Below are 17,185 nucleotides of genomic sequence, written 5' to 3'. Positions count from 1 at the left end.
AAGGATCTAGCTGGTGGTGGCTTCCGTCACCAGAGGGACTTCATGGAGAGGAGGCATTAGTGGGGAAAGGGATGAACTCAGTTTGGGACACACTGACCATGAGAAGTTCAGAGTCCACATGGACAGACCTGTCCAGGAGGAGCTGGATATAGAGGATGAAGGTATAATAGATGATCAGGGTCAGAGCTTGAGACCCAGATAAAGTGGTGCAGGGGTGCAGTGGAGGGGGCATGAGGACATCTATGACGTTCTGGGGGACATTCATTTCACAGCCTCCTGGTGCCTAACACAGCTGTGTTCAGAGAGACTACTCAATAAACATATCCTGACTTGACCCAAATTCACCTCTGTTTCCACTTTAACTCACTGGAATAGAACTTTCTGAAGTCAACATATTGGTGACACAAACTCGGGTTAATTACCTAGCAAAGTGAAACCAAGGTTTAAAAATAAAAGTAAAATCAGGACTTCCCTGGCGGTCCAGTGGTTAAGACTCCACACTTCCACTGCAGGGGATGCGGGTTTGATTCCTCGTCAGGGAACTAAGATCCTACATGACGCACAGCAAAATAAACTAAACTAAACTAAAATAAAATAAACTCAAGTCAAAGCTAAGAATCCACACTAACAACTAAGACTTTTAACATGCAGCCTATGGTGACCTCAGGGCCTTTGCACTTGCTGTTCTTGTTGCCTGGAACAGTATGCCCTCTACATTGCTTGCTCCCTAAACACCTTCAGGAATTTGTTCAAATATCCTTCCTGACCTAATTTTTCTCTCTGGTAGATATCACTGCCTGACTTTGTGTACATTTAAACGATTTTTTCCTTTGTCTGCCAGCTGCATGAGAATGGGACTTCCCTCCTCCTGCTTTACCCGCTGCTGTGCCCTGGTGTCTGAAACAGGCCTGGCACACAGTAGAGCCTCAGTGAAAGCATGCTGGGTGAGTGAACACTGAGTGTGTAGTGAGGACAGTTGGGTGTCCCAGATCAGGAACAAAGAGGTCAGAAGTATAACCTGCTGAAGATCTTGGTCTCTTGTTCTAGATATATCTCATTATTATCAAAAAGATGCAAAATAAAGCCCAGGGAAAGCAGCTGCCCTGATTTGGGGACAGTCCCAAAGATAATATACTGCTTCCTCTGAGAGTTTAGATCAGACGGGTGAATATCAGAACCAAGCCCTGAGAGACATTTCACATCCTCCAAATATCTTGTCTCATGTCCCTAGGTCACCCTACCCTCAAGACACCTCCAACCAATACCCTCCAATTAGTGAGAGTGGGGGCTGAGCTGTCAACATTTCTATCCCAGAAAGACCATAGTCCACTCTCTAGAACTTGGAAAACCCTCTCCTCAGCCCATCCAAGTTGCTCCTGCTTCTCAGTTCCCGCAGCTCCCAGATGGTTCCTATCTTCATTCAGCATATGAATGCTCTCGGGGTGTCAGGTGCTAAGGCTCCTCCAGCCACCATAATCTACCCAAACCCCACATGACAAGTCCATAGTCCTCTATGAGTGGATGAGGACCCTTCTGTGGACCTCTGCCAGGACTGCTGTAAACCTCCTTCCTATCTGGTCTGAGGTCTTGAGGTGTGAACCTTGCAAAACTGAATTCTGGTTGTGCAATCTACCTATCCACCTCTCCCCTCACTCAGCTTGAAAATCACAGATATCCCCATGTGTAATAGGCAAAGCCCGAATCCTGCTGAGACCCTCAGGGCACTTTTCAACATGGCCCCAAACAAACTCCAGACTTGTCCCTAAATGGTCCTCACCAGCCCCATTGTCCTGTGCTGCCTATTGTCCAATAACCAAAAAAGAGTTTTTTCATGTATTTTGTCGAGTTTCTAGGTGTTTATGGTAAGAAGAAGTCCCATGCCAGTTACTCCTTCATAGAAGGTTCTAGAATGATTTTTTTTTGCATGCGCTTTCCCTGCTGGACTGTAACCCCCCAGAGTACAACTAAACTGTGTTGGGCCTGAGCATCTATTGCCAGATCAATTGTTGCATCATCATGGAATCTCTATGGTGGCTTACCTCCAAAGGCAGCCACCATCAATTCTTTCCCTTCTTGTACACACACGACACCCCACTAAGGAGAGGCGGAGTCTAATCTTTTACCCTCCTGCATCTGGACTGGCTTGTGACTGCTCTAACAGAGAATAGCAGAAGTGACTGCGGACCAGTTCTGGGTCTGCCTTTTAAGGGGACTGGCAACTTCCACTTTTCTCCGAACTCTTGCTTTTGGGTCTCTGTCCCTGAGAACACAGGCTCTGCTGTGAGAAGACCAAACCACATGGAGAGGTCATGTGCACATTTTGGTTGACTGTCCAGGTGAGCTCCAAGTCAAACAGCAGTATCACTTGCCAGCAGTGTGAGAAAGCCTGGTGGAGCCTTTAGATGACACCGCCCCAGCTGCTATCCAACGGCGTCAGCATGAGAAACTCCAAGCAAGAATCACCCAGCTGAGCCCAGGAAACCCACAGAATTATGAGAGATAATAATAAAGTATTGTTTTAAATCACTAGGTTTGGTGAAAGTTTGTTACACAGCAATAATAAACCCGACTGATTCTATAATAATCTTTTAAAAGCAAACTGTAATCTTAAAATACACTGTGTAACTCTTGTTAGAAAAAAAATCCAACAGACTAAATTTTAAAGACCCTATTGGCTTTATTGAATGATTCATAAATAGGGAAGCATTCAATCCAGCAGATAGAAAGGAGCTAAAAAGAGCTATACAAGGCAAGAGATTTTAAAGGCAGAAAAGAGCAGGAACAAGAACGTTATACTAGGCAAAACACACATTGGTTATTGCAAGGTCACTTTCCTTTAGGGGTCTATCTGGCAGGTTACCTAACTGGGGCTGATCAGGTGATTCCTGATTCACTGGTTTAATATTTCATTTCTGGGAGAGTGGAATCTGTAATAAGTCTCAAGGTTGATGACCTGGGGCTTAGTATAAGACACTCCATTTGAGGCTTGTTGTCTTACTTTAATAGTTGCTTAAGGGCAGCAACCACGTTTATCGTTGTTGGTTCCTCATGTTAAGCGTGTGACTGGCATATTCATTCTTCAAAATGCTGGTTGAACATCTACTACGTGCCAGGTCTGTGTTGGGAGCCAGGGATTCAGCTCCCAGCACATAACAGTACCTGAGATTCCAGTGAGCACAAACAAGGAAAGCACTAACAAGAACGTTTTTGAGAGTGATAAGAGTTGTTTATTCACTGTTTATCTAGCCTCCACTGTGTGCCCTGCACTGACCTAGGCTTGTAGGCATAGCAGAAAATAAGACAGACAAAAAACCCTGCTGCTCCTATGGAACTGACACTCTTGAGGGCAGACAATAAGCATAACACAGAAGGTCAGAAGTTATTAGCGCTATGGAGAAAAAAGCAGAGCTCAGATATATCAGGAATGCAAGGGTGGGGCTGGAGTGGGCCAAGAGAGGGGACAGTGGTGGGAGAGAAGATTGGCAGATCACTGTGAGGACATTTCCGCTGGGTGGAGGAAGCCAAGACTGGGTGTTGGGCAAGAGGACAGGCCCTGAATGCTATGAAGGAATGAAGTGGGTAATGGCTAGGGAAAATTGAGGTGGAGGAGGTTGTCACTGTAGATTGCATAGGCAGGAACAGTGTCTCTGAGGAGGTGACATTTAAGCTGAGCCCTTATATTGACCATGTTTTAGCTCCTGTAAACTTGATGCTTTTACACCTGCATAAGTGTCTGTGTGAGAAACACCTTGTTCTGGAAAACCCTATGAGATGCCTGAGTCACCTTGCCCTGGCTTCCTGCTTCCTCCTCACCCTCCTCCTTGGGTGTAGTCCTACTCTTGAGCGTGGGCATGTTTTCAAATACAAACCAACTGATCCAGAGCCCATACCCCTAAATAGCTCCTCTATGACTGTCACACTCTGGGCTACTATCCTTCTGTCCTAATCACCCAGAGCTGGGTACCAGACAACCAGGGACAGCCCCATGCCTCAGAGCTCCAAAAATATTCAAACTAGTCAATCCCAAGCCTATTTACTCCACTTCACCCATTTCTTGCTGAGGAAAGCACAATAAAGGCCCTTGTCCAAAATTCCCCTGTCTCCCTCTGCCTCCTGACCAACCTCGGTACTTCCTCATGTGGTTCTCCCATGCGTGTCATGTCCCCTCCGCTAGGGGAGTAACAACTGTCTTTTCAATGGCAGTCATATCCTGATCTGTTGGCCTTACTATACCTCAAATTTTCTACTAATATGCACTATATTTTAAACCAGTCTTGAATTTAAAAACTTTGTAGACACTTGAACATAAACAAATGAAGAATAAATGAACTATTCAACATTTTACAATGTTCTCAATCAGCTTAATATTTTATTATACATTCAAGTTTCTTTTTCCCATAAAATTGAAGGTTTGGGGCTTCCCTGGTGGCGCAGTGGTTGAGAATCTGCCTGCCAATGCAGGGGACACGGGTTCGAGCTCTGATCCGGGAAGATTCCACATGCCGCGGAGCAACTGGGCCCGTGAGCCACAACTACTGAGCCTGTGCGTCTGGAGCCTGTGCTACGCAACAAGGGAGGTCGTGATAGTGAGAGGCCCGCGCACCGCAATGAAGAGTGGCCCCCACTCGCCGCAACTAGAGAAAGCCCTCGCGCAGAAACGAAGACCGAACACAGCCAAAAATAAATAAATAAATAAATAAATAAATAAATAAATAAATAAATAAATAATTGAAGGTTTGATAATGGTAGAGGGTGTATAAGAAATTATATGGACAAGACCAGACACCTGGGAATTCCTAAATATCTGTCTCCTTGAAATGAGAGCTCAGGCCAACGTTTGACCAAGTCCCACTTTCTGGCTTTATACTGCAAGTGAAATTTGTTTGGTTTTTCAATTTAAGTTTTAAATGTATCAGTTTAACAGGAAACTTGTCAGTTCCAAATTCACCTTCCTAGCAATAATTGTTACACAAGGCATGAGATGGCCTACTCCATGAGTTATTAGAATCTGCACATATTAGCAGGGTAAGGGTCAACACAGCAATATTTCAAAATAAGCTATGTCTTTAGGAGAGAATGGGGGATGCATAGGTGTGGGAGGAAAGAACAAAACATCTCTGGAAGATATTAGCTCCAGATTTATTTAGTTGGGATCATCAATCTTCACACATTATATTTTCAGAGAAGTGCCTGCAGAGGAGATTGAATTGGAGCTGACCTTGGCTGTCATCACATGGAATGGAGAGCTAAAAATTTCAGACAGCTTTTGCTCGTGGCTGGTTCAGACAGCTTGACCTATGGGAACTACACAGAAAATTCCCCTCAAATACTGCTGTACTGGTTAAGGTTCATCTGTTGTAACAAAAAGGCCCCATGTAAGAATGGCAAACAGATGCTCGCATTTTGATCTGGAAACAGACTGTCCAGGGCTAGTCTGACAGGCCTGCTCCAGGAAACTCCTCTCCCTTGATGCTCTGTCATCCCAGGGGAGTTGGCTTCATCTAGGGTGGACATGGACCAGGATGAGGTTCCAGCTTCATAGTTTATGTTTCCAGAAGCAGGACAGAGGAAAAAGGAGAAAGAAGGGCCTGCCTCTACATCTTAGGAAATATCCTAGAAGTTGCACAAATTGCATTCCTTCCATCCTGGAGGAAGAGCTTAGTCACACAAAAAACCTAGCCACAGTAGAGGCAGAGAACTTCTGTAGTCTTAGGCAGCCACATGCTCAGTTAAAAGTTGAGTGCTTGGTCACTTTAAGACAGAAGTGGACAACGTTATTGGGAGCCAACTGTATGTTTCTGCCACTCTTCTTTTAATGTTCCCTCCCATCATCCACCCACTCCCTATCTGCAGTTCAAGTTTTCTGAGAGTTTGTCCATCTGACAAATTTCATTACTTCAGGAATGAGCTGAAAATTATGGGCCAGCAGGTGCTTTTAATTAGACTTGCTGGCAAATAGTGGTAGAAATCCATTACTAATTCTGAGGCTCTCTGACCAACAAAGGCAACAGGACAGGGAAACGGGAGAACAATAGTAAGGTACCAAATGGGAGCAAGGGGATGTCAGGCAGAGACTTCAAACCCCAAAAGAAAGTAAACACAGCTCATACAACTCAATAACAAAAAACCAAACAACCCAATAAAAAAATGGGCAGAAGACCGAAATAGACATTTCTCCAAAGAAGACATACAGATGACCAACAGACATATGAAAATGTGGTCAACATTGGTAATTATTAGAGAAATGTAAATCAAAACTTGAATGAGGTATCTCCTCACACCAGTCAGAATGGCCATCATCAAAATGTCTACAAACAATAAATGCTGGAGAGGATGTGGAGAAAAGGGAACCCTCCTACACTGTTGGTGGGAATGTAAATTGGTGCAGCCACTATGGAAAACAGTATGGAGGTTCCTTAAGAAAACTAAAAATAGAGTTGCCATATAATCCAGCAATCCCAGTCCTGGGCAAATATCTAAAAAGAGATGAAAGCTCTAGTTCTGAAGGATACATGCACTCTAATGTTCACAGTAGCACTATTTATAATAGCCAAGACATGGAAGCAACCTAAGTGTCCAACAGGTGAATGAATAAAGAAGATGTGATATAATATATATATATATATATATATATATATATATATATATATATATAAATATTACTCAGCCATAAAAGTTCTGCCATTCGCAGCAATATGAATGGAACTAGAGATTATCATACTCAGGGAAGTAAGTCAGACAGGTAAAGACAAATACATGACATCATTTACATGTGGAATCTAAAAAGTAATACAAATGAACTTAATTACAAAACAGAAACAGACTCATAGACATAGAAAAGAAACTTATGGTTACGAAAGGGGAAAGAGGGGAGAGGAAGAAATTGGAGGTACAGGATTAACAGATGCAGTAACATATATAAAATAGGTAAACAACAAGGATTTACTGTATTATAGCACAGAGAACTATATTCAATATCTTGTAATAACATAATGGAAACAAATAAAAAAAGAATATAGATATATGCATATATATGTATAACTGAATCACTCTGCTGTACACCTGAAACTAACACAATATTGTAAATCAACCATACTGGAATAAAAAAGAAAGTAAACACAGGCACACACCTATTCAACCTGCAAATAATCTTATAGGGAAGAAAGCATCCACGATTAAGTAAAATCACATTTAAACACTTATTATACCCCTCTATTACCAATTATTCAGAATCTCAATTGGCACTTATCCATATTTGAAATTAACATATTTTTTGGCATATCTAATTAGTAAGGAGTCAGAAAATTGCAAAAGTCAAGGTGGTAAGGATGCAGTGAGATTAGCACTCTTAGATGCTACTCCTAGAAAAAGAGATGATACCATTATCCTGCAGCATCATTTGGCAATATGCATTAAGAAACTGTAAAATGTTTATGGTGTTTGACCTATTTCTGGGAATCTATAAGAAGAAAATAATCAAAGATGCTGACAAAGATTCATGTACAGATTGTTTACAAAATAAATGGAAATATATTACATGTTCATGGATTGGAAGAATTATATTAGTAAAATGTTCATCCTCCCCAAAGCAATCTACAGATTCAATGCAATCCCTATTAAAATTACAATCGCATTTTTCACAGAAATAGAAGAAAACTACCCAAAAATTTGTATGGAACCAAAAAAGACCTCAAAAAGCTAATGCAATTCTGAGAAAGAAGAACAAAGCTTGAGGAGTCACACTTCCTGATTTCAAAATCTACTACAAACTATAGTAATCAGAAGAGTATGTTACTGACAAAAAATAGACACATAGACCAATGGAACAGAATTGAGAGCCCAGAAATAAACCCCTGTATATATGGTCAACTAATATTTGACAAGGGAGCCAAGAATACTCAATGGGGAAGGATAGCCTCTTCAATAAATGGTATTGCAAAAACCGAAAAAACACATGTAAAACAATGAAACTGCACCCCTATCTTACACAACTCACAAAATTACTCAAAGTGTATTAAAGACTTCAAATTAAGATGTGAAAAAAAGAAACTCCTAGAAGAAAACATAGGGAATAAGTTCCTTTCCATTGGTCTTGACAATGAATCTTTTGGATCTGACACCAAAAGCAAAGGCAACAAAAGCAAAAATACATAGGAGGGACAACATCAAACTAAAATTTTTTGCACAACAAAGGAAACCATCAACAAAATGAAAAGGCAACTTGTGGAATGGGAGAAAATATTTACAGATATCTGATAAAGGATTAATATCCAAAATATATAAAGAATTCACACAACTCAATAGGAACAACAATAACAACAACAGCAACAAAAACAAACCAATCTGATTAAGAAATAGGCAGAGGACCTGAATAGACATTTTCCCAAAGAAGACACACATAACGGGCAATGTTATAGGAAAAGGTGCTCAACATCACTAATTATCAGGGAAATGCAAATAAAAACCACACTGAGATATCACTTCACACCTGTTAGAATGACTGTCATCAAAAGTACAAGAAATAACAAATGTTGGTGAAGATGTGGATAAAAGGGAATCTTTGTGGACTGTTGAAGGGATATAAATTAGTGCAGTTACTATGGAAAACAGTATGGAGGGTCCTCAAAATACTAAAAATAGACTACCATATGGTAGTGATCCCACTTCTGGGTATATAATAAAAGAAAATGAGAATAGGACAGGATATTAAAAACATATCTTCACTCCCATGTTCATTGAAGCATTATTCACAACAGCCAAGATATGGAGAGGAGGCCAAGATGGCGGAGGGGTAGGAAGACGTGGAGTTCATCTCTCCCTACAAATGCATCAAGAATACATCTACAAATGGAACAATTCTCACAGGGCACCAGCTGAACACTAGCAGAGGACCACAGACACATTAAAGGACAAGAAAGATCCCCATGTAACTGGGTAGGATGGAAAGAAAGAGGGGAAAAAAGAACAGGAGAGGAAGAAGGACTAGACCAGCACTGAGGGGTGGGGGGTGCTGAAGGAGAAGAGAGGTTCTTGCATCCGGAGAAGCCCCCTCACAGACGGGGAGATCAGTTGGGACAGAAGGGGAGCTTCAGGTGCTATTGGAGGAGAGTGCAGGAACTGGTCTGTGGCAGGCAGGACAGAGTGAGAATTATAGAGACAGTCCATGCCACAGCCCTGCCTGGCCCAGCCTGAGACGTGTGTCCACCTGTGTGGATGGGGGCTGGGGGCTGGAACCTGGGGTTTGGAGAGCAAACTGGGTAGAGGACTGCTGTTGGCTGTGAGGGTTGCAGTGAGGAAGACTGCAACTGAGAATGCTTGTGGATGAAACCCAGACTGCCATAGAAGCAAAGCACCACTGTTAAGTGATGCGCAAGGGGCAGATCCACCATTGCAGCCTCTGTCCCTATGTGCCAGGAACTGGGAGGGGTCCCCACAGGGGCCAGCTCTCTCACGCCTGAGACCTCTGGGTCCCTTGCACAACTTGTTGCCACCTGGGCTGGCTATATCATGCCTGCAGCTGCCGGCTTCCCCATGGGCCTCATCACCACCAGGGCTGGCTCTCTTTAACTCATGGTGAGGCACTAAGAAGGGTCCCACTGGGGCCAGCTCTCTTGCACCCAGGGCTGTGCACTGGGAAGGGCCCCACCAGGGCTGATGCTCCTGTACCCACAGCTGCCAGCTCCCTGGTGCAACTGTTGCCACTGGGGCTCTCATGATCCCAGCCATCATGATGCCTCCACATCCCCTCCTCACTGGGGCAGACTTGTGTGCTCCAGAGCAACCTCAGGAGCAGAGCACTGTGTGTGACCCACACATGGAAGTGGGGCTGAAAACACAGCTGAGCCTTAACAGGCCCTGCAACTAAGGAAGAAATGCTGAAATCTCTCCTTGCAGCTGCACAAACAGTGAATTGACACCCCCACAACTGGCTTTGTAAACTAAGCACCTACAGAACATCTAAACAGACAACGAGTGCTCCTGCAGCCAAGACAGGCCTAACGTTAGCAGCTGTAGACTTTGTTGGCACATACACGTGGGGGTTGAGCCAGGCTAGAGTCTGAGCTGACCTGATAACACCCAAAGTGGGTCCAGATCCATGATTACTGCAATCCTGGGGCCTGACTTCAGTGGATATACAAAGGTGGCCAGGTGAGAACAATGTCTGAGAGACACCAGGGCCAATTGCTGGCATACCCACAGTTAAGGTGGGGCCGAGAGCAGTGCCAACAACACTGTAATCTGGGAGCTTGCACAGAGGGTGAAAGGTGACGCAACAGAACACACCCACAGGAACACCTCGAAAGGAGGAAAACTCAGTCCCTTCCCTCCCAGTGGGAGTGCTCCAATCACGCCTACCTCACACTGCAGATCAGAAACACAGCAAAGAAACAGATCTGGGAGCTTCTACTCCAACAACTAGGGAGCAGACCCCACCCCTGACATGGAAGTGACAACCACAGAGCAAACGGGAGGCACTGCTCAATATCCAGGGCAAGTTTTGGTCACCACAACACAAGTCAAGCCCCCAGGCAAGTGGATAGTGGCACAAGCCTCTGGACCAAACTCACCTACCAGGGAGCAGACACCAGAAGCAAGAGGAGCTGGAATCCTGCAGCCTGCGAAAAGGAGACCACTAACCCAGTAAGTTAGACAAAATGAGATAACAAAGAAATATGTAGCAGAAGAAAGAGCAAGATAAAAACCTACAAGAACAACTAAATGAAGAGAGGATAAGCAATCTACCTGAAAAGTAATTCAGACTAATGATAGTAAAGATGAACCATATTTGGAAAAAGAATGAAGGCATGGATAGAGAAGATACAAAAAAAGGTTAACAAAGACCAAGAAGACATAAAGAACAAACAAATAGAGATGAACAATACAATAACTGGAAGGAAAACTGCACTAGAACGAATCAATAGCAGAATAACTGAGGCAGAAGGACAGATAAGTGAGCTGGGAGACAGAACAGTAGAAATCACTGCCACAGAGCAGATTAAAGAAAAAAGAATGAAAGGAATTGAGGACAGTCTCAGAGACCTCTGAAACAACATTAAATGCACCAACTTTGAAATTGTAAGGGCCCCAGAAGAAAGAGAAAAAGAAAAAGGGTCTGAGGAAATATTTGAAGAGATTATAGTAGAAAATTTCCCTAACATGGGAAAGGAAATAGTCATCAACTCCAGGAAGCACAGAGAGTCCCATACAGGATAAATCCAAGGAGGAACATGCCAAGACACATATTAATCAAACTATCAAAAATTAAATACAAAGAAAAAATATGAAAAGCAGCAAGGGAAAAGCAACAAATAACATACAAGGGAATGCCCATATGGTTAACAGCTGATTTCTCAGCAGAAACTCTGCAAGCCAGAAGGGAGTGGTAGGACATATTTAAAGTGATGAAAGGAAAACAACTACAACAGAGATTACTCTACCCAGCAAGGATCTCATTCAGATTTGACAGAGGAATTAAAACCTTTACAGACAAGCAAAAGTTAAGAGAATGCAACACCACCAAACCAGCTTTACAACAAATGCTAAAGGATCTTCTCTAGGAAGGAAACACAAGAGAAGGAAAAGACCTAAAAAACAAACCCAAAACAATTAAGAAAATGGTAATAGGAACTTACATATTGATAATTAACTTAAATGTAAATGGATTAAATGATCCAACTAAAAGACACAGACTGGCTGAATGGATACAAAAACAAGACCTGTATATATGCTGTCTACAGGAGACCCACATCTGACCTGGGGACACATACAGACTGAAAGTGAGGGGATGGAAAAAGATATTCCATGCAAACGGGAGGAAGTGAGAGAGTGGTATGGAAATATATACACTATCAAATGTGAAATTGATAGCTAGTGGGAAGCAGCCACATAGCACAGGGAGATCAGCTTGGTGCTTTGTGACCACCTAGAGGGGTGGGATAGGGAGGATATGCAAGAGCGAGGAGATATGGGGATATATGTATATGTATAGCTGATTCACTTTTATAAAACAGAAACTAACACACCATTGTAAAGCAATTATACTCCAAAAAGTTGTTTAAAAAAAAAGGACGCTGCAGTAGCAATACTCATATCAGAAAAAAATAGATGTTAAAATAAAGACTGTTACAAGAGAAAAGGAAGGACACTAAAGATCAAGGGATCAATCCCAGAATATATAAAAATTATAAATATTTATGCACCCAACATAGGAGCACCTCAATACATAAGGCAAATGCTAACAGCCATAAAAGCGGATATCAAAGTAACACAATAATAGTAGGGGACTTTAACACCCCACTTTCACCAATGGACAGATCATCCAAAATGAAAATAAATGAGGAAACACAAGCTTTAAATGACACATTAGACCAGAAGGACGTAATGGATATTTATAGGACATTCCATCCAAAAACAACAGAATACACTTTCTTCTCAAGTGCTCATGAAACATTCTCCAGGATAGATCATATCTTGAGTCACAAATCAAGCCTTGGTAAATTTCAGAAAATTAAAATTGTATCAAGCATGTTCTCCAACCATAAGACAAGGAGATTAGAAATCAATTACAGGAAAAAAAAACCTGTAAAAATCATACACATTTGGAAACTAACAATATGTTGCTAAACAACCAAGGGATCACTGAGAAACACAAAGAGGAAATCAAAAAATACTTATAAATAAATGGCAATGAAAACATGATGACCCAAAACCTATGGGATGCAGCAAAAGCAGTTCTAAGAGGGAAGTTTATAGCAAAAAATCCTACTTCAACAAACAAGAAAAATCACAAATAAACAGCCTAACCTTACATTTAAAGCAATTAGAGAAAGAAGAACAAAAAACCCCAAAGTGAGCAGGAGGAAAGAAATCATAAAGACCAGATCAGAAATAAATTAAAAGAAATGAAGGAAATGATAGGAAAGATCAATAAAACTAAAAGCTGGTTCTTTGAGAAGATGAACAGAATTGATAAAACATTAGCCAGATTGATCAAGAAAGAAAGAGAGAAGACTCAAATCAACAGAATGAGAAATGAAAAAGGAGAAGTAACAACTGACACTGCAGAAATGCAAAGGATCATAGGAGACTATTACAAGCAACTATATGCCAATAAAATGGACAACCTGGAAGAAATGGACAAATTCTCAGAAAGGTATAACCTTCCAAGACTGAACCAAGAAGTAATAGAAATCATGAACAGACCAATCCCAAGCACTGGAAATGAGACTGTGATTAAAAACCTTCCAACAAACAAAAGCCCAGGACCAGATAGCTTCACAGGTGAATTCTGTCAAACAATTAGAGAAGAGCTAATACCTATCATTCTCAAGATCTTCCAAAATATAGCAGAGTGAGGAATACTCCCAAACTCATTCTACAGGCCACCATCACCCTGATACCAAAACCAGACAAAGATGTCAAAAAGTAAGAAAACACAGACCAATATCACTGATGAATACAAATGCAAGATCCTCAACCAAATACTAGCGCACAGAATCCAACAGAACATTAAAAGGATCATACAACATGATGAAGTGGGGTTTATCCCAGGAATGCAAGGATTCTCCAATATACACAAGCCAATCAATGTTATACACCATTTTAACAAACTGAAGGATAAAAATCATATGATCATCTCAATAGATTCAGAAAAAGCTTTCAACAAATTGAACATCCATTAATAAAAAACTCTCCAGAAAGTGGGCAGAAGGGAAACCTACCTCAACATAATAAAGGCCACATATGACAAGCCACAGCGAAAATCATTCTAAATGGTGAAAAACTGAAACCATTTCCTCTAAGATCAGGAATAAGACAAGGGCACCTAATCTCACCACTATGATTCAACATAGTTTCGGAAGTCTTAGCCACAGCAATCAGAGAAGAAAAAGAAATAAAAGGATCCAAATTGGAAAAGAAGAAGTAAAACTGTTACTGTTTGCAGATGGCATGATACTATACATAGACAATCCTAAAGATGCTTCCAGAAAACTACTAGAGCTAATCAATGAATTTGGTAAAGTAGCAGGATATAAAATTAATGCACAGAAATCTCATGCATTCCTATACACCAGCAATGAAAAATCTGATAGATAAATTAAGGAAACAGTCCCATTTACTAATGTAACAAAAAGAATAAAATACCTAGGAATAAACCTACCTCACAAGACAAAAACCTGTATGCTGAAAACAGACACTGATGAAAAACATTAAAGACAATACAAACAGATGGAGAGATATACCATGTTCTTAGATTGGAAGTATCAACATCGCAAAAATGACTATACTACCCAAAGCAATCTACAGATGCAATGCAATCCCTATTAAACTACCAAAGGCTTTTTTCACAGAATTAGAGGAAAAAACTTTACAATTTGTATGGAAACACAAAAGACCCTGAAAAACCAAAGCAATCTTGAGAAAGAAAAAGGGAGCTGGAGGAAACAGGCTCCCTGACTTCAGACTATACTATAAAGCTACAGTATTCAAGACAGTATGGTCCTGGCACAAAAACAGAAACACAGATCAATGGAACAGGATAGAAAGCCCAGAGATAAACCCATGCACCTATGGTCAACTAATCTATGACAAAGGAGGCAAGAATATACAATGGAGAAAAGACAGCCTCTTTAATAAGTGGTGCTGGGAAGCTGGACACCTACATGTAAAAGAATGACATTAGAACACTCCCTAACACCATACACAAAAATAAAGTCAAAATGGATTAAAGACCTAAATGTCAGTCCACACACTATAGAACTCTTACAGGAAAACATAGGCAGAACATTATTTGACATAAATCACAGAAAGATCTTTTTTGACGTCCTCTTAGAGTAATGGAAATAAAAACAAAAATAAACAAATGGGACCTAATGAAACTTAAAAGCTTTTGCACAGCAAAGGAAACCATAAACAAGATGTAAAGACAACCCTCAGAATGGGAGAAAATATTTGCAAATGACGCAACTGACAAAGTATATCTCAAATTGTACAAGCAGCTTAGGCAGCTGAATATTAAAAAAAACAAACAACCCAATAAAAAAAATGGGTGGAAGACCTAAAGAGACAATTCACCAAAGAAGAGATACAGAGGGCCAACAAACGCATGGATGGATGCTCAACATCACTAATCATTAGAGAAATGCAAATCAAAACTACAATGAGGTATCACCTCACACTGGGCAGAATGGCCAGCATCAAAAATCTACAAACAATAAATGCTGGAGAGGGTGTGGATTAAAGGGAACTCTCTTGCACTGCTAGTGGGAATGTAGATTGATACAGCCACTATGGAGAACAGTATGGAGGTTCCTTAAAAAACTAAAGGAGGAACTACCATATGACCCAGCAATCCCACTACTGAGCATATGTCCTGAGAAAACCATAATTCTAAAAGACACATGCACCTCAATGTTCATAGCAGCACTATTTAGAGTGGCTAGGACATGGAAGCAACCTAAGTGTCCACTGACAGAGGAATGGATGGGGAGGATTTGGTACATATATACAGTGGAGTATTCCTCGCTCATAGAAAGGAACGAAATTGGTTCATATGTAGTGACGTGAATGGACCTGGAGAGTGTCATGCAGTGTGATGTGGGTCAGAGGTAGAAAAAGTAACATCATTTATTAACGCATATATGTGGAATCTAGAAAAATGGTATAGATAACCTTATTTGCAAAGCAGAAATAGAGACACGGATGTAGAGAATAAATGTGTGGATGCCGGGGGGAGAGGGGTAGGGGGGGGAGGAAATGGGATATTGGTATTGACACATAAACACTATTGGTACCATATATAAGATGGACAACTGAGGGGAACATCCTGTATAGCACAGGGAACTCAATTTAATGCACTGTGGTGCCTTAAATGCGAGGGAACTCCAAAAGGGTGGAGATATATGTATGTGTATGGCTGATTCATTTTGCTGTGGAGTAGAAGGTAACACAATATTGTAAACCAACTCTATTCCAATAAAAATTAATTTAAAAAATTAAAAGTGCTGCATCACTAAATGACTGAAACTTCTCAATTGTAGAGGGGTAGCAAAAAATAGAGAAATGCTATTTTCATCATTATTTGGATCAGAACCATGTTTATAACTATCTAATAAAAACAACTCAGCAGACAGGGTCCTTCAACATTTAAAACATTTATTCATGAAATCTTCTGATAAATACTTTCATGGTACTTATCTAGAGAATATAAATTATCACCAGATTTTGGATTCAACAAAAGCAGCATATTGAAATGAAGTTAGTGTGAGTTTGAATCCCAGCCACACACCTCACGGGATATATGACCTCAGGCTGGACATTCACCCTCTCTAAGACCCCATTTCCTAGTCTTACCAGAAAGAAGGCTGGTAAAAAACATAGTACATTATCTAATCACAGTTGAATTTCTGGATTGCCCAACACAAGTCCTGAGGAATGAAATCTGCCTTGACTTTTCTGGTCAGTTTGCCAGCTACTAAAGTAAAGCTCCTATTTATTCAGAAACTACCTCTGTTATAGCTTTTCAGATAAAAATTGGCCTGAAAAAAATAAAAATAATTATTGACCCATCAATAAATAAAATAGAATAGAATAAAATACTGTTACAAGAGGCAAGGAAAGACACTACATAATAATCAAGAGATCTATCCAAGAAGAAGATATAACAACTGTAAATATTGATTCATGCAATATAGGAGCACCACAATATATAAGGCAAATGGTAACAGCCATAAAAAGATAAATTGACAGTAATACAATAATAGTGGGGAACTTTATCGCCACAATTAAACTAATGGAAATCATCCTGACAGAAAATTAATATGGAAACACAAGCCTTAAATGACACAATAGACCAGATAGACTTTGATATCTATAAGACATTCCATCCAAAAGTAGTAGAATATACTTTCTTCTCAAATGCACATGGAACATTTTCCAGGATAGATCACATATTGGGCAACAAATCAAGCCTCAGTAAATTTAAGAAAATTGAAATCATATCAAGTATGTTTTCCGACCACAAGACTATGAGATTAGAAAGCAATTACAGGGAAGAAAAACTGTAAAAATCACAAACAAGTGGAAACTAACAATATGTTACTAAACAACCAATGGATCCCTGAAGAAATCAAAGAGGAAGTCAAAAAATACCTAGAGACCAATGACAATGAAACACGACAATCCA

The sequence above is a fragment of the Balaenoptera ricei genome, chromosome X (assembly GCF_028023285.1).
Source record: "Balaenoptera ricei isolate mBalRic1 chromosome X, mBalRic1.hap2, whole genome shotgun sequence".
NCBI lineage: Eukaryota > Metazoa > Chordata > Mammalia > Artiodactyla > Balaenopteridae > Balaenoptera > Balaenoptera ricei.
Note: the sequence above shows the minus strand (reverse complement) of the source record.